Source organism: Euprymna scolopes, chromosome 42, assembly GCF_053919585.1.
Source record: "Euprymna scolopes isolate OS-2025 chromosome 42, ASM5391958v1, whole genome shotgun sequence".
NCBI classification, from domain to species: domain Eukaryota; kingdom Metazoa; phylum Mollusca; class Cephalopoda; order Sepiida; family Sepiolidae; genus Euprymna; species Euprymna scolopes.
In genome coordinates this window covers 41,833,213-41,856,182 of record NC_136523.1, presented here as the reverse complement: position 1 = coordinate 41,856,182, position 22,970 = coordinate 41,833,213, and the positions used below count along the sequence as shown (strand labels likewise).

General features: G+C 32.7%; 1 long non-coding RNA gene and 1 pseudogene across 1 annotated transcript in view; one reads left to right on the top strand and one right to left on the bottom strand.

Annotated features, from left to right (window-relative positions):
* LOC145267041 (uncharacterized) overlaps nucleotides 1-22,970 on the bottom strand; it is a 689,166-nt gene that overhangs the window by 9,647 nt on the left and 656,549 nt on the right. The gene's annotated exons all lie outside the window — the stretch shown is intronic.
* LOC145267383 (5S ribosomal RNA) lies at nucleotides 5,018-5,134 on the top strand (annotated as a pseudogene).

Below are 22,970 nucleotides of genomic sequence, written 5' to 3'. Positions count from 1 at the left end.
TACTAAATATATAATATATATGTATATATATATTATATATTCAGAGAGAGAGAGAGAGAGAGAGAGAGAGAGAGAGAGAGAGAGGGGGGAGGGGGAATAAATGTGTGTGTTTTTGTGTGTGTGTGTGTGTGTGTGAAAAGTTTCCCCGTAGAGAAGATAAGGAAGACACTATAAAAGGTTTATTCAGCTTTATATGTCATGCAATTCCAATGTGGGGAATATGGCGCCAGCCCGACGCCCACGTGTTTATATATTTAGTGGTATTGTAAGGATTTCCAACAAGAAGGAGGTAATTAATTATTTTTTTCTGAAGATTCTCTATTTCATTGTTCCATTTAAACTGTGTGGGATTGTATAGCAATAGATTGTATAGAAATAAACTAAACAGTTTACACTATTTTTGCGTGTGGGAGATCAGAATCGAAACCAATGTACGTATACACGGTGTCCAAAAAGTCATTAACGGGATTTGAAGTTTTCAACTTGAATAGAGTTTTTAGTTTAGAGTGACTTTTTGGACACCTTGTATATATATATATATATATATATATATATATATATATATATATATACTCGGGTTTTTTTTTTTTTTTTTAAATATTCAAAAGTAATGGACTAATGAATTCAACGAGGTTGTTAGATAGTGCTCAATAAAAAGAGCTGATAATACTTGTTTATTGTTATATAAACATGTGAGCATGTTTATATAACAATAAACAAGTATTATATATATATATATATATATATATATATATATATATACTCTCTATATATTATATATTCTCTTCGTGTAAACAAACTGAGCTTAGGTATTTGGACAATGTTAAAACATTGTTAATTCACTGCCCGCATAGCAGCAGCCGAATAGCGCAACGGTTTGAAGCCCCGACTGTCGTTTGGGCGAACGAGCTTCGATCCTGGCTTGAGGTAGTTTCTTGTCTAGCCGCACTGATGAGCTGTGAAACAGCGACACAATAGTGTATGTGAATAACTATATATATATATATATATATATATATATATATATATATATATATATATATATATATATATATATATAAACTATGGAAGGTAGTAATTGCTGTGGATGCAGTTAGGAGATTCGACGTTCCTATCCCGTTGCGGTTAATCATCTGACGGAGCCCAGTGGAAAAGTTAGCCGAAACGGCATGAAAGAACAACTTGAAATTAGGATAAGTTTTTTTATCTTTGTTACTTTTCGTAATTTTCGGATGATATTATCAAGTTACATGCAATATTTTTTCTTGATTTTACCTAACATATAGGCATATATGTGATATATATATATATATATATATATATATATATATATATATATATATATAAAGATGGGCTCTCCCGTCGATTTCAACGTATGAGCTTTCGCCACAAACAACTAAAATGATCAGACATCCACACATAATATTTGTTTAGAGTGGTGAAGGCTTTGTGTAGAACCAATCACACTTCTTGGTATTACTGCTAACCATTTTCGGTGCGGATGCTGCCACAGGACAGAGTATACAGTAGACTGCAGGTTTTTACATCAGAGTTACCTTCTCCGTGATGCATGTCTTAACGAAGTTAAATGCGCCCCCAGATAACAATCTGGAAATTTCTACGAGTCTGCGTGGTACATAGAACGCCTTGCCTTCCCAAATAGTTACCCATCTGGCACTGTCAAGGCTCAATGTTGCTTAACTTCGATGATCTGGCGGGAACCGGTGTGTATATAAGATATGTGTCTGTTAATTAGAATTTGAGAATATGGCACCGAACCGACCCCTTATATATATATATATATATATATATATATATATATATATATATATATATATATATATATATATATATATATATATATTATTTGTAGTCATGGACATACAGTCCTGTTTCGTTGTATTACAACTCATCAGTGCCGCTAGACTAGCATCTCTCCCAAGCCAAGGATTGAACCTATAACCGTCGTGTTGACAGTCGGCGGTTCTCCCACTCGACCAATAACTCGTAAATAACTCGTCGGAATGTCTATTTAAATAGACACCCGCCACCACTTTTATAGTGCTCAAATCGCCTGTTCGTAAACAAACAACCAACGAGCTTCGCATTTTCAGCCAATTAAGTAGCGGGTGAGATTATTTACGACAGTGCTCTACCCAAAGAGGGGGGGGGGCTTAAATATATTTGTAGTCATCGACATACAGTCCTGTTTCGTTGTATCACAACTCATCAGTGCCGCGAGACTAGCATCTCTCCCAAGCCAAGGACCTATGACCGTCGTGTTGACAGTCGGCGGTTCTCCCACTCATGCCGTACATATACATACACACACATATATATATATATATATACACATACACATATATATACACGCACATACACATTATATATATATAGCACATGCACATTATATATATATATATGTATAATGTGTATGTGCGTGTATATATATATGTACGGCATAATTACGTTGACACACCGGTTCTCGTCAGATCACCGAAGTTAAGCAACGTTGAGCCTGGCTAGTACCAGAGGGGGGACCATTTAGAAATTCTAAGCGCTGTATGTGCTTCCCGCTTATTTCGGCATTGTTTCCAGTCGTCCTGAACATCATCTTGCTACTGGTGTTCAATAATGTCGAATCAGGTGAGGTGTGGTTGGAGCGCAACTCTTGCCACAAAACTTTTACGCGCAGTCACCCTCACAGTGGGTATCCATAGTACCTATTTACTATGCCTCCCCACGGGACAGGGTTAGACACCAGGGTCGTTTTTTAACGTGGAGAAAAGGTACAAAAATAAACATTGTCTCAGTCGTGAAGGATTTCTCCTCCACCGAAAGAGAACAAGAAATAGAAGTGCAGCATCTGAAGAACAGATGGTATTTATTTGCTCCCCCACTGAGCAAATTAGGCACAAGGCCGTTTTTAATGTGAGGTAAAAACCAGCTCCCCTAAAAGTAGGCAAAAAGGGGACACTCTGGTTACCAAAAATAATAATTGTCCCAGTATAGAGGGTTTCCCCTCCATTGACTGGTACAAATTATCTTAAGTGCAGCATCTGCCGGAACAGATACTACACTTTGATCTTGTCCCGAAGGCCAAGAAAAAAAAAGAAAAAAGGGTATGCATAGTATGTCAAGATTGAAAAAAGCTTATATATATATATATATATATATATATATATATATATATATATATATATATATATATATATATACATATACATATGACCCGTTGGGTCAGTATGTTATATCAGCTATGGAATTCATGTATGAGCATGACACTTGTGACGTAAAAAGAATAGCTTTTTCTTTTTGACATAACAGAAACATTTCTTTGAAAGTATATTAAAACGAAAAATCACGGACGGATCACTCAAACATAAAAAAAGTATCCTCCCTATTCGTGTAAAGTTACCTATTTTTCCGAATAATTGCTCGAAAATCGAAAATTAAACATGATTTTCCTACGAATCGAACGCCGACGAAAGTCATCTAGCAGCAAAAACGCACATGAACCTACCGATGAGAAATATAAGAATGAAAAACCCATATTGGAATCCTTCAACCAAGTTATAGAAACGTAAACATCAAAAAAAAAAAAAATTAATAAAACCTGAAGCAAAGAAATAAAACCTAAATAAATAAAATAAAATAAAACTAATATTGAAACAGATTAGTAAATTTGACGACAAATTCACCGTTCTCACACAACTATTTTGTATCTAGAAATGTAAACAAAAACTAAAAAAAAGGAAGGAAGAAAAAGGGACCGATAGAGAGAAGTAGTGGTAGTCTTGCCTTTACTAAAACTGTTCTTAAGTTTGTCAACGGGTTTAAGTTGTTTAGTTGTAAGAAAATAGCGACAGTATATTTGTAATAAAGAATAGCTACAAAGCACCCTCACTCTTCCCACGTTAAATAATAATTTCGAAATCTTAACGTTAATATTTCAGTGCACAGTTCAAAATCTGCAAAAGAAGCGATTTGTGTTTTTTTGTTTACGTTGTTATGGGTTAATGTTTATGCGCACATACGCAAGCGGATATTGTAAACCGGAAAGTGGGTTACATCACTCGTTACAAGGTCATTTGAGTTTTATAATTATAAATAAATATATATATAAATATACATAAACTTTAGAATATACACACATACACACATATATATATATGTGTGTGCGTGCGTGTGTGTGTGTGTGTGTGGATTTGCGCTTAAAATAACATATAACATCAAAGATTCCTTATGTCAATTTTTCACCCTCAGATGTTCTGAGTAATACATATGGTTCTGCGATTTGTGAGCACCTTATAAATCACCGTCCGTGTGCCACTAATTTCTGTGCTGAATTTTGTGCCACGAATTTTTGTGATTCTGAGCAGGTTGCAATCGCCCTTTCATCTAAAAATTATAGAAACTATTTTTATTACGTCCTTGGGACCTCCTCTTTGCAACAAATAAGAAAATCTCTTAGGACTTAATTTGTTTTCTATGTAATTTTCCCCGTTTATTTTATGTTTTTTTTTTTAATATTATTTTTTCTCTCCCCCGCTATATACAAAACATTTTGTTGTAATCGCAATTTCCCTCGATTTAGCTCTGCTGGCCGAAGAACGAACCCCGGTTAGCTTTTCATTTTCATTTTTTGTCTACCATGTCAATTGGTCTCTATTTAGTTTTAAATTAAATTTTGTACCCCCCGGAAAAAAATTTCATATATATATATATATATATATATATATATATATATATATATATATATATATATATATATATATATATATATATATATAGGGAGTTTAAACTGTATTTTTTTTTTGCACTTTATTTTTTCTACTCAAAACTTCTTCTTCTTCTTCTTCTCTCTCTCTCTCTCTCTCTATATATATATATATGTATAATTATATATATATAAAGTTTATTATGATATATATATATATATATATATATATATATATATATATATATATATATGTTTTATTTAAAAATATATATATATGTGTGCGCGCGTGTGTGTGTGTACGGTATAATCACGTTGACACACCGGTTCTCATCAGATCACCGAAGTTAAGCAACGTTGAGCCTGGCTAGTACCAAATGGGTGACCATTTGCGAATTCTAGGCGCTGTATGTGCTTTCTACTTATCTTGGCATTGTTTCCAATTGCCCTGACCCCCCACTAACTACTGATATCCAACAACGTCGATTCGAGAGAGGTGTGGTTGAGATTGAACAACTCTTGCCACAAAAATTTCACGCGCAGGCATCCTCACAGTGGGTATCCGTAGTCTGACAAGACTACGGATACCCACTGTGAATCTTTACCTTGCTTACATATATATGTGTGAATCTTTACCTTGCTTACACACACATATATATATATATATATATATATATATATATATATATATATATATATATATATATATTTAAATATTAATTATTAATTAATAATTACTACTTAAATTAATTACTACTTAAATTAAAATAAATAAAATACGTCCTAAAAATGTGGGCGAAGAAAACATGTAAACCAAGGGCAAATAACTCCTTCCTTATAATATAAACGTCCAGGGAGTGAAGTAATACGAAAGAAATTAATCGCTAATAAAAAAATAAATAAAAATTCAACAATTTTATATATATATATATAAACTAAACTGGATTATTTATCTTCCACCAGACTATCCATTCATGGGTAATCACCTTTTCCTTCAACATATTCCCTCTGCTTCACGTTTTTGTTTTCAAGTAAGATCTTTGACTTATTGTTGTTTCATCAAATACTTTTGCATGCAAAATCCGATCCCGCATTTTGCTAATTCCTACCCTCTGATGAGAAGGAAAGTATTTCTTCGAAACTCCGCGTATTAAGGACCATCCACTTATCAAGTGTTTCCTTTTCAGATTAAATATGTTTTTAACTGTTTTTCCAAGTGTTTTTTAACATGTTTTATTAAATGCTTGCTCGTGCACACACACACACACACACACACACACACACACACACACACACACACACATATATATATATAATGATGTATATATCATGATATATATAATGATATATATATATATAAATATATACATATATATATATACATACGTATGTAAATATGGAAGTACTGTGCACGTACGGATAAAAAAAATATTTATAGATATACGTCCGCTTATGTGTAAAAAGTTTGTTTAATGGTACCAACACACATATATGTTTATATTCAGCGGTACTGTATATATATATATATATATATATATATATATATATATATATATATATATATATATATATATATATTATGCGTGTGTGTATAATAGTTGAATGGACAGCCTACAGACAATTGTACTAATGATGCCAGCGATGATGAAAGCTTACATAAAGTTATTTGTGCGTTTTTAATATGCTTGTGTATTGTGCACGAGAATACAGCGACGTGTTCGCTAATTAGATATTGAAATTAAATTGAATTTTGTTCTGAAATGTGAACATTTACGTTTTGTTGTGCTTCATTTTGTTTCGCGGGCGTTTACGGGGTCGGCTGGTTTCTGCAGCAACCTGAAAGGACGTTGGGTTTCATAGTCGCTTATTTCCCCATGAAATTCTAACACGTTTTCTATTAATCGCCGCCATTCACGCGCGTTTTCTCTTCCGTTTAATCTAAATTAGAATTCAAGCGGCAAAATATATGTTTTCATAGCTTATGTGTATACTAGAAGATATATCCGGCGTTGCCCGGTATAACCGTAACGTAACATTTCTTTAAAAAAAAAAAAAAAGACGGAAAGAAACTGAGATATGTGCATATGAGTGTCCTGTTATTTTTTTTTTCTAAACAGATAATTCTTGTAAGTAAAAAAAAAAAATAAATAAAACCTAGCGACAGTGAGTCAAGTACGATAGCCATTCGACCAGCATGCCGTGGTCTATATAAAACGGTTTCGTACCTCGTGAAACAGTTGACAAACAGTTGACAAACACACACACACACACACACACACACACACACATATATATATATATATATGTATATATATATCTTCTGTTTAATCTTAATTAGAATTCAAGCGGCAAAAGATATGTTTCATAGCTTATGTATATACTAGAAGATATATTTGGCGTTGCCCGGTATTAAATGTAACGTAAAATTTAAAAAAAAAAAAAACGAAGAAAAAAAAAACGGAAAGAAACTGATATATGTTCTTATGAGTGTTCTGTATTTTTTTTCTAAACAGACAATTCTTCTTAGTAAAAACAAAACAAAAATAAAACCTAGCGACAGTGAGTCAAGTACGATAATCATTAGACCAGCATGCCGCGATCTATATAAAACTGTTTCGTACCTCGTGAAACAGTTGACAAACATATATATATATATATATATATATATATATATATATATATATATATATATATATATATATATATATATATATATATTGAGAGAGAGAGAGAGAGAGAGAGAGAGAGAGAGGTAGAGAAAGTGAGAGAGAAGAAAAAGAATGATTAAATTCAAGATATATAACTAGAGATTGGACAACAGCATAATCTTGTCATTGTTTTGGCCCTCGAATGTGTATCCGTTGTTATCTTATATGCAGGGGTAGGGATGGGGGCGTCCAAACTTGCTGGGCGTAAAATATGCGTTTAAATTCATGCAATTTTCGTATTTGTTATTACTAGGGCTATGACAACAGCATATTCTTTTCATTCTCGAGTGTGTATCCGTTGATATCATATATGATTTTATATAGAGTGAAGTGGTTCTCGGTTGATTAACTGTGTCTGACTGTGTTGGATATATACTCGAGAGTCAAAACAATGAAAAGAATATGGTGTTATCATAGCCCTATATATAACCTTGTATGTGTCAGTGAAACGGTCCACGAAGATCTGGTTCCTTCAAAATATATTAGGCTTGGGCAAAAATAATGTTTTTGACGTTCAACTTCAAAAGATCATAATTCCTTTCATAATAAACTTTATTAATCGAAATAAGAACCATTAGAATTGACATATTTTTGCCCACAAGAATCAAGTTTATTTTCCAGTCTTAAATGAACAAAAATAAAACGCAATAATAATTTTCATTTTTAAATTAAACGTATATTTTTTTATGTCTTTTCATGGACAAAAATAAAAAAATAAACAATATATATTTTTATTTGTAAATAAAACGTATATAGTTTCCAGTTTTTTTGTGGACAAAAATAAAAGGCAATATAAATTTTTATTTTTAAATAAAACATATATAGTTTCCATTTTTTTTCATGGACAAAAATCAAACGCAATATTAATTTTTATTTTTTAATAATACGTATATGTTATCCAGTATTTTAATGAAAAAAAACAAACTATTAATTTTTATTAAAAAAAAAAAACGTATATATTATCCAGTTTTTTCATGGAAAAAAATAAACACTATTAATTTTTATTTAAAAAAAAACGTATATATTACCCAATCTTTTCCTGGACGAAAATAAAACGCAATAATAATTTTTATTTTAAAATAAAACGTATATATTATCCAGTCTTTTTATGGACTAAAATAAAAATAAACAATATTAATTTTTATTTTTAAATAAAACGTATATATTATCCAGTTATTTCATACACACAAAAAAAAACAAAACAATATTACATTCAATTTTTAAATTTAGATACAAAATTAAATCTTTTTTAGTGTTATTTATGAATATAATTTTATCTAATAATAATATAATTTATAAAACTCACAATGCCTGTCTGTCCGTCTCTATATTTTCAAACTCTATTTCTTCCGAACATAAAAGATTGGATTTTATATGGACCGTTCTTTTATGGATTCTAGCTGATCGCACCCAAATACGTTTTTTTTTTACTTTTGAAATCACGACTTTATAATGATATATTCGAAACTAAGACATAGAATAGATGCCAGCTCTACTACATATTTAAGTTGAATTGATTTTTTAAAATAAAGTTTAAAAAATAAAGCTGCAGTGTTGTTTTCTTTAGGGCGACAACTTTATCGTTCCATCCTGTAGTTTTAACATTTGATAAACATGAAAAATCTAAAAAATATTTTCGTATTTAGCCCATCATTTTCAGAAATAGTTTCGTATTTTATACTTAACCTCTGTTAAGGTGCAGACATGATAAGCATGAAAAATCTAATTTTTCTCATATTTAGCCAATCATTTCCAGTAATAATTTCGTATTTTATACTTAACCTCTATTAAGGTGCAGGCATGATAAAAATGAAAAATCGAATTTTTCTCAATCACCATCTCGATACAGGTTTGGAACTGGGAGCATACCTTTTCCACAAGTGCTGGTGGGAGCTCGGCGAATACTTAGCGAATGGTGGCGATCAGGCTGGTTTTAGTGTGAGGTCATGTTAGTGATGTTCCCGACATATGACCATACAAAGTAGTCCAGCAGGTTCAGGTCGGAGGGGGGGGGGCAGTGAGAGAAGGGTACAAAATCATAGCACTCCTTCTGAAGCCAAATCTGGGTCTCTTTGAACTTGTGGACCGGCACCAAGTCCGTCTACCACACCCAGGGTCTGCCAGCGGCCACGTGATTTCACCAGGGGATCACCACACTCTTTAGCAAATCAATTTCGTAATCATTTCCAGTAATAATTTCGTATTTTATACTTAACCTCTGTTAAGGTGCAGACATGATAAAAATGAAACATCTAATTTTTCTCATATTTAGCCAATCATTTCCAGTAATAATTTCGTATTTTATACTTAACCTCTGTTAAGGTGCAGACATGATAAAAATGAAAAATCTAATTTTTCTCATATTTAGCCAATCATTTCCAGTAATAATTTCGTATTTTATACTTAAATTCTATTAAGGTGCAGACATGATAAAAATGAAACATCTAATTTTTCTCATATTTAGCCAATCATTTCCAGTAATAATTTCGTATTTTATACTTAACCTCTGTTAAGGTGCAGACATGATAAAAATGAAAAATCAAATTTTTCTCATATTTAGCCAATCATTTCCAGTAATAATTTCGTATTTTATACTTAACCTCTGTTAAGGTGCAGACATGATAAAAATGAAAAATCTAATTTTTCTCATATTTAGCCAATCATTTCCAGTAATAATTTCGTATTTTATACTTAACCTCTGTTAAGGTGCAGACATGATAAAAATGAAACATCTAATTTTTCTCATATTTAGCCAATCATTTCCAGTAATAATTTCGTATTTTATACTTAACCTCTGTTAAGGTGCAGACATGATAAAAATGAAAAATCTAATTTTTCTCATATTTAGCCAATCATTTCCAGTAATAATTTCGTATTTTATACTTAAATTCTATTAAGGTGCAGACATGATAAAAATGAAACATCTAATTTTTCTCATATTTAGCCAATCATTTCCAGTAATAATTTCGTATTTTATACTTAACCTCTGTTAAGGTGCAGACATGATAAAAATGAAAAATCAAATTTTTCTCATATTTAGCCAATCATTTCCAGTAATAATTTCGTATTTTATACTTAACCTCTGTTAAGGTGCAGACATGATAAAAATGAAAAATCTAATTTTTCTCATATTTAGCCAATCATTTCCAGTAATAATTTCGTATTTTATACTTAACCTCTGTTAAGGTGCAGACATGATAAAAATGAAAAATCTAATTTTTCTCATATTTAGCCAATCATTTCCAGTAATAATTTCGTATTTTATACTTAAATTCTATTAAGGTGCAGGCATGATAAAAATGAAAAATCAAATTTTTCTCATATTTAGCCAATCATTTCCAGTAATAGTTTCGAACTTTATACTTAACATCTGTTAACATGCGGGTATGATAAAAATCTAAATATTTAACAGTTGTGAAGAAACCTAAAACGTTCGATGTTTAGAACCAATGTCACCGACAACCGCAGATCAATAGCGCGAAAGAAAGAAAATGGAATCGATGAATAAATACTGCTCAAGACAAACTTATCGATTTTTTTAGAGATAATATATCATATTACAAATAAATGCGGAAAGAATGAAAAAGAATATAAATATTGGAAATACTTTAAAAAGTGGAAATAAAAATAAATCAAACGAAGTATCCGATTATATTTGTTTATATAAAGAATTATTTAAAAATAAAGAGAAGTCAATTCTTTAACTGGTAATACAAATCTATGTATCAACCAATTTATCTATCTATCTATCTACTATCTATCGATCGATCTCTTTATATATATATATATATATATATATATATATATATATATCTATATTTTTATAAAGTAATAAGGTTCGTGTGTTTCTGTCTGTGTGTACAGCTCTCCATCATCAACGAAATATAAAGGAGGTAAGAGGGTAGATCTCTCCTGGTAGAGAAACATTAGAACCCATTTTAGGATGTTTCTGTTATAGGAGACATAAGAATCTTTGCCTAATTTCATTATATACTATTCTACAAACCACCTCCATATCGAATGACTTATGCTCATTTGCATATCACATTATATTAAATCTCTTTAACTAATTACCTCGACCTTATTACATATTGGAAATATTCTAATCATTTCAACTGTACTATTTACAAAATCTATTTAACATTTAATTATTTAATATATTTTCATTTAATTTTATATTCGATTTATTTCACTTTACGTATATTATCTGAAAGGTTTACTGTTTGTGCAATCGGAGATTTACGTCATTACATGTTGTCTGTAATAGATATTTTTCTTTTTATTGGATTTTTTTTCCACTTATTTTTATTATTAAATTTACCTTTTTAAAAAAAATTACAATATGAAAATGTTTATAATTTTAACTTCTGGTGCTTACGCATTAACACTTTTTTTTAACCTATTTTCAAAAATAAACAATAATTTTTATTTATTTTAAGCATAACTTTATTAATACATTTTTTTTTATCTAAACTTGAAATTTCACAATATTTATTTAAATTCCCACCCCCCTCCTCACACTACGAATGCCTTTCGAAATAATAACGTATTCTTTCCGCACGCTACCAAACCTACAGACATATCTACGTTTGCTCTATCAACTGCTGGATTTTAAGTTAATACAACATTAAAAAATTGAAATTAATATTAAAAAAGGTTTGTGAACAATATTTCTTTCAAAATTATTTTTTATATCACTGTTCTGTTTATATTCCTATAAATTTATATTGTGAAAATTTACCACTTACCAATAATATAGACGAATTTAGGAAAACTCATCCCGGGAAAACTCGTCTCCGGAAAACTCGTCTCGGGAAAACTCGTCCCCTTTCGCTAGGTAGGAAAACTGGTCCCTTATTGAATAAATATCGATTGAAAACACATTTTATGATCGTTCTTGAAGGAGATATTGCTTTTTAAAATAGACTATAGCCCCCCCCCATAATATTTAAAAAAAAATATTTTTATTTGTTTAATGTTTTTTTGGTACTCCTGCAGTATTTTACCCACCGATTTCACGATCTTAGCCGAGCGTTGATCGACATCCGTCGGAAAACGCCGGAACATAGCGAGCGGTACGATACTCTATCAGCCAATCAGGGCGCTTCAAACGAACGCGCAGCAGACGAATAATTTTCATTGAAATTACACACATAGCGTTTCATTTCAGTTATTTTATTGTTCAAAGTAAAAATACACAGCCTTTCATTTCAGCTATTTAATTTAGCGATAAAAAAAAAACAAAAAAAAACGGGAGCTGTTGGAAACATATTTATGCGAATTTATGTGGAGACGAAAATTTGGACACAACCCTTCTTTTGTCTCCATAATAAATCAAATCGCGGAAGGCTACCCGGTTTGGGAAGGAGCTTCTTTCCACATCCTCTGAAAACCCTTTGCTCCCTACTTTGCCTCTCTACAGTCAGTAGAAAATCTTCCAGTCGGAACTAAAGATAAACAGTAATTGTTGTCCCCCCCTACAAACATTACTGAAAAAAAAAAAAAAAAAAAAACATTGTTGTTACTGTTTAATAACGTTTTGTTAAAAACACAAAAAAAAACATTGAAGTGTTTATTACTGTTGCTTACCCCCCCCCCCAAAAAAAAGCTATCGGAAAACAAAATGAACCAAAAAAAAAAAAAAAATATTCAACAAAATAAATTTATTTTACTTTAAAAAAACTTACGGTAAGTGTTTGTGATTTATTTTATCCTAATTTTTTGTATTAATTTTATCCATTTTGTTGTGTGTGTGTGTAATATCTTTTCCTTGTAATGTTGTTGCTATTATTCACATACTTTTAGCGTTCTTCTTGCACCGTAGCTCCGAATTCTCGGCTTTCGTCGGCGTTAACGCCGAAAGCGTTCGTCAACGCTCGGCTAAGATCGTGAAATCGGTGGGTAAAATACTGCAGGAGTACCGTTTTTTTTTTTTTTTTTTTAAATAAAATCGATTGCCCGTTTTCTACCTAACTGGCTAAGTTCTTAGTGGTTTCACTTATTTTAAAGCGTTTATTATGTTCATACAAAGTTAATTACAATTTTTTTGTTTCTTATTTTAACGATGTTTTTTGGAGTCATAAAAACAATAATAAAAAACAAAACCAAAAATTTTAAAACTGGGAGCGTTACTTTTTTGTTTTGGTTTTTTAATTATGATAGTTTTTTGTTGTTATGTTTTTGTTTTCTCTCATATCAAATGCACTCATACGTTATTTAAAATTATATTTTTATCCATTATCAACATTTATTGTCGTCCTGTCAAATTTTGCAAAAATTAACTAATAAATTAAAAGCGAAATATTTTTTTGGCGCGATAGATGCCATGTGCTTACAATCTCTCGTTAACTAATTTTTAATTTTTTAAATTTTTACTTCAAAATTCTAAAATCAATCATTCAGAGAAAAAGTAATCACTAGATAAATTTATTAATCAATTTTATTGAAAACTCCGCTATCGTTTATCAAGAATCTTTTTAATTTCATTTTTTGTTGGTTGTTTTTCGGAGGGAGATATAGTTTTAACCCTCTCTAAATTATATTTTAAAAAATATTAAAATTTAAATTTGGGTTTGTATTACTGTACACATAGATTCGAAAAAGTAGTTAAAAAAACAAATATATAACAAATAAATGTTATCAAAGGCAAGATAAGTTGGGTTACCCGATAAGTTACTTTTCTACCAAACTGGATATAATTCTCGTGTTTTTATTCAATTTAACATGTTTATTCAGCTCGAAAAACATGCAGTGTTTACCGATGTATTGGAAAATTCAAAATGGCGGCCGACTCTCTCTTAAACACGGTAAGTTCGGGAAAAGGTGTTATAAATAATAAACTAGACAAAATACTGTTAGAAATTTGCTCAATATATGTTACCGTGACATAACTTGACATATATTCGGTGGTTTGTTAATAGTATTTTGTCTGGTTTATTATTTATAACACCTTTTCCCGAACTTACCGTGTTAAATAGAGAGAGTCGGCCGCCATTTTGAATTTTCCAATACATCGGTAAACACTGTATGCTTTTTGATCTGAATAAACATGTTAAATTAAATAAAAACACGAAAATTATATCCAGTTTGGTAGAAAAGTAATTTATCTTGCTTTTGATAACATTTATTTGTTATATATTTGTTTTTTTGACAACTTTTTCGAATCTATGTGTACAGTAATACAAACCCGAACGAGAAATAATGTACGGTAAATCACATCTTAGGGGTCTTGATAATCGCTAAAAAATAGAAAATTAAAGAAATTACTGAGGGAGATTTAGTTTTAAATAGAAAATAATAAATTTTAATATTTTTTTAAATATAATTTAGAGAGAGGAAGAGAGAGTGGGGGGGTTAAAACTATATCTCCCTCCGAAAAACAACCAACAAAAATGAAATTAAAAAGATTCTTGATAAACGATAGCGGAGTTTTCAATAAAATTGATTAATAAATTTATCTAGTGATTACTTTTTCTCTGAATGATTGATTTTAGAATTTTGAAGTAAAAATTTAAAAAATTAAAAATTAGTTAACGAGAGATTGTAAGCACATGGCATCTATCGCGCCAAAAAAATATTTCGCTTTTAATTTATTAGTTAATTTTTGCAAAATTTGACAGGACGACAATAAATGTTGATAATGGATAAAAATATAATTTTAAATAACGCATGAGTGCATTTGGTATGAGAGAAAACAAAAACATAACAACAAAAAACTATCATAATTAAAAACAAAAACAAAAAAGTAACGAAAAATCGAATCGCTCCCTGTTTTTTAATTTTTTGGTTTTGTTTTTAATTATTGTTTTTATGACTCGAAAAAACATCGTTAAAATAAGAACAAAAAAAATTTGTAATCAACTTTGTATGAACATAATAAACGCTTTAATAAAAGTTAAACCACTAAGAACTTAGCCAGTTAGGTAGAAAACGGACACTTAGAAAATCGATTTTATTAAAAAAAAAAAAAAAAGAAAACATTAAACAAGTAAAAATATTTTTAAAAAATATTGGGGGGGGGGGGCTATAGTCTATTTTAAAAAAATAATATCTCCTTCAAGAATGATCATAAAATGTGTTTTCAATCGGTATTTATTCAATAAGGGACCAGTTTTCCTACCTAGCGAAAGGGGACCAGTTTTCCGGAGACGAGTTTTCCGGAAACGAGTTTTCCCGAGACGAGTTTTCCGGCCACCAATATAGACAGTTCAGTTCCTTCGGTATTTGTGGTACCGTTCTGAAATATTAACGTTACTATTTTGAAAGCCATGAAGGCAAAGATGTTTTGTAACTTATTTTGTGCTTCCAACTAACAATTAAAAAAAAAAATTATATCGTGAAACTTCAATTTTAGCTAAAAAAAATAATGTTTAAAATAAATAAAAATTGTTAACTCTTGAAAATAGTTTAAAATTTCAAATAGTTTTCATATTTTTTATTTAGATGATCTGCTTATTTACAAAATATCGTGAAACCTTAATTTAACCTAAAAAAATATTTAAAACATCATATTACAAGAATTACGCCCCCCCCAATATTTTTTTTACAAGGTTTCGGAATAATCGCCGACAATGAATCTGATATTCAAACACTTCGCAACTGAATACTTTCGTAGATATTATTATTTTTCCAGTACAAAAGTTGGATAAAATTTTACTTTAATGCCCATATTACAGCTTGGTTCTTACAGTGCATAATTATCAATTTCTTCTACTGCTAAAACAATTTTTTGGTGAGGAAAGCTTTATGTTTTGGGATTGTATTGAAAATGTAATGGAAATTTCAATTTCGTTCCGTTTTAATCTTTTATATTTTACTTGCCAATATAATTGAAAGAATACAATTCAACTATCGTAATTTTATATAAATAAACAAAAACAAATATTTTAAAATAAAACTTTATTAAAAAAGAAATAATTTTATTTTTAAATGAAAAAAATCAATTTAGTAAAATAATTGTATAAAACATCCCAACCTCCCCATGTTAAGTATGGCTTTCTAAATAAACACCTCCAGCCTTGTCAGCAAACCTGTAAACCTATAAAAGTTAACATTTCGAATGTGAACAGTGATTTTTCGATTTTGTTAGCGCTTGCCGCAATTAAAGACAATTAAAACGGAACTAACTTTATTTCCATTCTATTTTTTAAACAACCCCCAAAACATAACGCTCTCTTCCAGTTATAGCCAATTTTTTTTTAATTAAATAAAACAGTTCAAAATAAACAGATAAGCGCATTTTCTTTTACATTTTTCTTACAACCAACGTTGTCATTTAACCAACTGCAGGATACCGTTACTTTTGTGGGGTTGTTTTGAAAATGGCACGGAGATTATAATTTCGTTCCAATTTAATCTTTCTGGTCGAGCCTATTTCGAAAGCCTGTCTTATAGATTTGAACTACAAATAATTTATTACATTTTGATTATTACTATCTTAAGACTTAAAGCTTATATTTATTTCATTTTTCTATTTATATATTGAATTAGTTATTTCCAGTCTTATTTAAACGTAGTGCTTTCTTTAAACCGGATGAACCTTTTATAAAAATATGAGTTTAACGTAAAGAACACGAACAAGGTTTTATTCAACTGAATTTCTTCCAGTTTACTAACAAAATATATAAATTTAAAAGAGATATAAATAATAAAATAAAAAGGTTATGTAATTTAAAAGAAATACACGTACTCACAAAAGCAGAATTTTTTTTACACATTTTTTTCTTTAAAACCATAACAATGAGACTAACAATTACCTAGATCTTAGTAATTATTTGTTTTAATAGAACTGTTTTAATTGTACTGTTTACATATATTAGTTAACCTAAGTTGGTATTACATTTATTTTACATTTACTTTTTTTTTTTTAATTATTACTTTTAGACTGTGACGTTTACACCCGGAAGTAATGAGTCACAAGTAGGTCGCTTTTATTCATTTTTGCTACAATATAATTGTTTATAATTGTACTATTCAGAAATATTATTTATAGTTCGTCCATTTCAGTTAGTATACATTTCCTTTACGCTTAATTAATTTACAATCATTAATATCGTTAAACAATTCCGTTTAAAACCGAAATTATGCCACCCAAACGAAGTAGAAACGAAAGTGAGGAAGAAAGAATGGAAAGATTGGAAGCTAATAGACTAAGAGTTGCTGCAATTCGCTCCAATGAAAACAATTCAGATAGAGAAAGACGTCTAGAACTTAACAGGATACGTCAAAGAGAAAGGAGAGCAAGACTGTCAGATTTGGAAAGAGAAACCCAACGTGAAGCTGACAGAACTAGACATGCTGTAAGGCGGTTAAATTCATCACAAGATGAAATTCAAGAAAGGCAAAGATATGCACTGGAAAGAGAAGCAATATTACGATCGAATGAATTATATGAGGTAAGTAGACGTACACAAGGTCAGTTGAGAGTGGCTCAACGACATCAGAATGAATCGGAAACCCAACGAAGCTTTCGCCTATACCAAGGGCAACAACGAGAGGCTGCATGGAGAGAGAGTATGACTTTGCCCCAGCAATTGACAGAAAACGAGGCAGCTAGACAACGAATGACTGCTTTGAGACACCATGAAATAGAACACTGCAATAGAAAAGGATTGCTCTACAACAAAAATGACTCTCTCACTACAGCTGATATAGGAAAAATGGACAAAGTATGTCAACATTGCTCAGCTGTAAAATTTAAAGGAGAAACCCCTGGTTGTTGTTGTTCTTCTGGCAAAGTTGTGCTTGATAGCTTTCCACCACTGCCTCAGTTGCTTCAAGATTTGCTCTCCGGCAATGGTCCCATCTCTAAAGATTTTCTGCAAAATCTACGCAGTTATAACAATTGTTTTGCAATGACATCATTTGGTCACAAAATTGCGGCAGTACATGGATGGAATCCTTCTTTTAGAATTCGAGGCCAGGTTTGCCACCAGATTGGGAGTCTTTTACCACCTGAAGATGAAACAGCAAAGTTTATTCAAGTCTACTTCTTGGATAGTCTGGAAGAGGAACTACATAATCGGGGACGTGACAGTAGACTCAATAGAGACATTCTCCGAAGTCTGACTGAATTTTTACATGAGAACAACAGCTTCATTTGTCAGCTGAAAACAACAAAGGAGAGGATTGAAGAAGAACACTTGGTAGAACATAAAGTTGTCATAAGGGAAGACCGAAGGCCGCAAGAAGAGCATCCACGGCGATTCAATGCTCCAACAACAACGTATGAGATTGGAATATTAATGGAGAATGAACCAACAGCTAACCGGGATATTGTCTTGCGTTTTAGAAATGATACATTAAAACGGATCTCCGAACTACATCCCCTCTACGATACTTTAATGTACCCATTAATGTACCCCTTTGGTTCTCCATCTTACAACATCTACATGAAGGCATCCAATGGGCGAAAAGTTACCCAACAGCAATTTTATTCGTACCATTTAATGACTCGGACTGGAAACTATTTTCTCTGGTACCGAAGGCTATTTCAACAATGGCTGGTGGATGTGTACTGCAAGATTGAAACAGAACGTTTACAGTTCCTGAGGCGTGAGCAACAGACCCTGAGAGCTGACAATTATAGCAACTTGAGAGATTCAATTCTTAGGGAGGATGGGAATCCAGAACAGTTTGGTCAACGAGTTGTACTTCCGGCAACTTATACAGGAGGCCCTCGATACATGTTTGAGCGTCAAAGTGATGCCATGGCATATGTTCGGCGAATGGGCCGAGCCGACCTCTTCATCACGTTCACAACAAATCCAAAGTGGACAGAAATTACAGAAAATTGTCTTCAAGGGCAAGACCCTCAGGATCGTCCAGATATTGTTGCCAGGGTTTTCAGGCAGAAGCTAAAAAAGTTACTTGAATTTATTAAAAAGGGAGGATTTGGCAGGTTGAGGGCTTTCCTGTACAGTATTGAATATCAAAAAAGAGGATTGCCGCATGCACACATCCTCACCTGGCAGGCCCCAGAGGACAAACTTCTACCAGAAAAAATGGATCTCTGCATATCTGCAGAGATCCCTGACAAAGAGGAAGATCCTGATCTTCATGCTAAAGTGATGGCACATATGGTGCATGGACCTTGTGGACCATTTAATCCAAATTGTCCATGTATGATTGACAACAAATGTTCCAAAAAATACCCAAAAGAATTTCTTCAGTGTACCGAGCAAGGCCAAGACTCTTACCCCAAGTACAGGCGAAGAAAACCAGAAGATGGAGGCCAGACTGGTACAATAAGGATGAAGAGAAATGGTCGGTATGTTAATCAAGAAATAACAAACCAGTGGATTGTTCCGTACAACAAGGTCCTCCTTCAGCAGTTCAACGCTCACATTAACGTAGAAATTTGCAGCTCGATCCAAAGCATCAAATATGTCCTCAAATACGTGAATAAAGGATGTGATCAAGCAGTGTTTGAACTACAAAGAACTGATGGAGCAGCTAACCAACAAGGCCAAGTACAAAGTCACATTGTGGATGAGATCCAGCAGTTCCAGAATGCAAGGTATGTCGGCAGTTCAGAGGCGGCCTGGAGGATATTGGAACATCCCATCCATGAACATTTCCCCCCAATTGTACAACTTTCTGTTCATCTTGAAAATGGGCAGCGTGTCATGTTCTCAGCTGATACTGCTCTGGAACGAGCCCAAGGTCCACCGCCTGCCACAACTTTGACAGCATTTTTTCAACTCTGCCATGAGGATGACTTTGCAAGGGGTCTCAAATACGTAGAAGTCCCTGAGTTTTACACTTGGAACAAATCGACAAAGAAATGGATGAGAAGAATGCGTGGGGTACAAGTTGAAGGTACTGAAAATGTATGGAAGGCACCATGCATTGGGAGAATCTACACGATTAGTCCAAAAGCAGGGGAGTGTTATTTCTTACGCCTGTTGCTCAATGAGGTTGCTGGTCCAACTTCATTTCAAGATTTGCGAGCATACAATGGTCAGGTGTTTGAAACATACAGAGCAGCGTGCCTTGCTCGAGGCCTTCTAGAAAATGACCATCACTTGCATCAAGCAGTAGGAGAGGCAAGTGCCACTCAATCACCTTCAAATTTGCGAAGCCTATTTGTGATAATTTTAACAGCCTGTGAGCCAAGCAATCCTCTTGAGATCTGGATGGCTTTTCGTGATGTAATATCTGAAGACATTCTTCACAGATACAGGCAAGAAGTTAACAATCCAGAAGCAGATTTTAATGAGGACATCTACAATAAAACTCTTTGTCTAATTGAAGAAAAAGTTCTCCTTATGTGCGGTCAACCATTGGCAAGCTATGGATTACCTGCACCAACGCAAGGGAGAGATGAAAGACTCGCGAGAGAGTATCAACGTGAAGTTACTTATAATCTTGAAGAACTTTCCCTACAAGCAAAAAATATGCAAGAAAAACTGACCGATTCTCAAAGAGAAGTTTACAATTCATTCATGGCAATGTTGGAAGCACAAGGTGAAATGAACAAAAACATGATGTTTCTTGATGCTCCAGGTGGTACGGGCAAGACTTTTGTAATCAATTTGATCCTTGCAAAGATTAGATCCATGAGAAAGATTGTGCTTGCAACAGCATCCAGTGGCATTGCTGCTACTCTACTACAAGGTGGCCGCACTCTTCACAGCACTTTTAAAGTACCCTTGGATACTCATCGAATGGATCAGGCAGTTTGCAAAATTACTGGTAACTCAGCCATGGCAAATGTAATTAGAGACACCTCTGCAATCATTGTAGACGAAGCCCCAATGACGCACAAGAGTGCTTATGAAGCAATTGACCGAACACTGCAAGACATCACAGGAAACAAGAATCCCATGGGTGGCATTCCAACCTTATTTTGCGGTGATTTCCGTCAAATCCTCCCAGTGGTTAAAAATGGCACAAGGGCTAACATTGTCAATGCAAGTTTGAAACAATCCTATCTCTGGAGGCACGTTATAGTGAAGAGACTGACTACTAATATGAGAGCCTATATCTCTGATAACACAGCTGCAGCAGACTTCTCAAAATTGCTTCTCCAAATCGGTAATGGTTAGTTTCCTATCACTTCTTCACCTGACACAATTAAGATTCCAACTGCGCTTGGTAAATGTGTCGGTAATCAGAAGCAACTGAAAGACAAAGTGTACCCAGACCTGCAAAACAATGGAAAATCACCGGATTGGCTTGCTGAGAGGGCTATTATTTCGCCATTAAACAGCAATGTGAATCATTTGAACAATTCAATAATGGATGAATTTCCAGGAGACACAAAGCAATACAAGTCAGTTGATTCGGCTACTAATGAATATGAAGCTGTTCACTACCCTGTGGAGTTTTTAAACTCTTTGGAGATATCTGGAATGCCTCCACACATTTTAAATCTCAAAATTGGATCGCCAATCATTATTCTTCGATCCTTGGAACCGCCAAAAACAACAAACGGAACCAGATGTGTTATCACCAGATTGCACACCAATGTACTTGAGGCCACCATTTCCTGTGGTCCCTACAAAGGCGAAACCGTTCTACTGCCAAGGATCCCCTTAGTTCCATCGGACTCAGAACTTCCATTTAAATTCCGGAGACTCCAATTTCCTGTGAAGGTGTGTTTTGCAATGAGCATAAACAAAAGTCAAGGTCAGACATTTAACACCATTGGCGTAGACTTGACATCAGACTGCTTCAGTCACGGTATGTTCTACGTCTCCATCAGCCGGACAGGAAGTTCAGAAAAACTCTACATTCTGGCTCCAAATCAAAGCAGCAGAAATGTAGTTTACCCTGAGGCTCTTCAGTGAAAAGTTCGAGAAATGGATATGAGGAAAAACTGACATGATCTGATTGTGGTAAGTTTTTAGTATTGAATGTGCAAGATAAAATTTAAGCAAGAGTTGAAAATTACTTCCATGAAAAATTTACTATGTAACATCAAGTAACCTTCCTTTTTGATGAAAATGTTTTGTGAAGTTCCTGATTGAATTTCAGTCACTACAAGAGGTAGTTAAAATGTTAATCACCTTATGCAATCGTTCCTCTTACAACATCAACTTACTGGAAAGGTGCCCACAGATTTTGGTACCCGAGTGCGCAACAAAGCTCCGTGCGAAGCACGGGTATCTTTGCTAGTATATATATATATATATATATATATATATATATATATATATATATATATATATATATATGTCACCTTGTATTTGTGTCTATGCGTGAGTTTCATCCTCATAGGCTCCGGAACGGCCGAGCCTATCTTTTGAAAATTTCATACAAAGCTAGTTTATATGTCCGGCAGTGTTCTTAGATATGTTTTGTACAGAAATTCACCCGATAAGTTTAAAAATTCGAAAAAATCCCATCTTAAAAAAAAGTTTTCTCTCTTTCAAGTCCAATGTAAACAAGTTCTTGATGAACCGTACCCTTATATAATCCAACTTACAAAGATCCAAATACCTATGTTAAAAACGCTATAATTACATTGACTAATAAATACCCATTAATCCTTATTCTCGAGTGGCCTTCGGGGTTTGATAAGTGGTAATTCCTTTGTA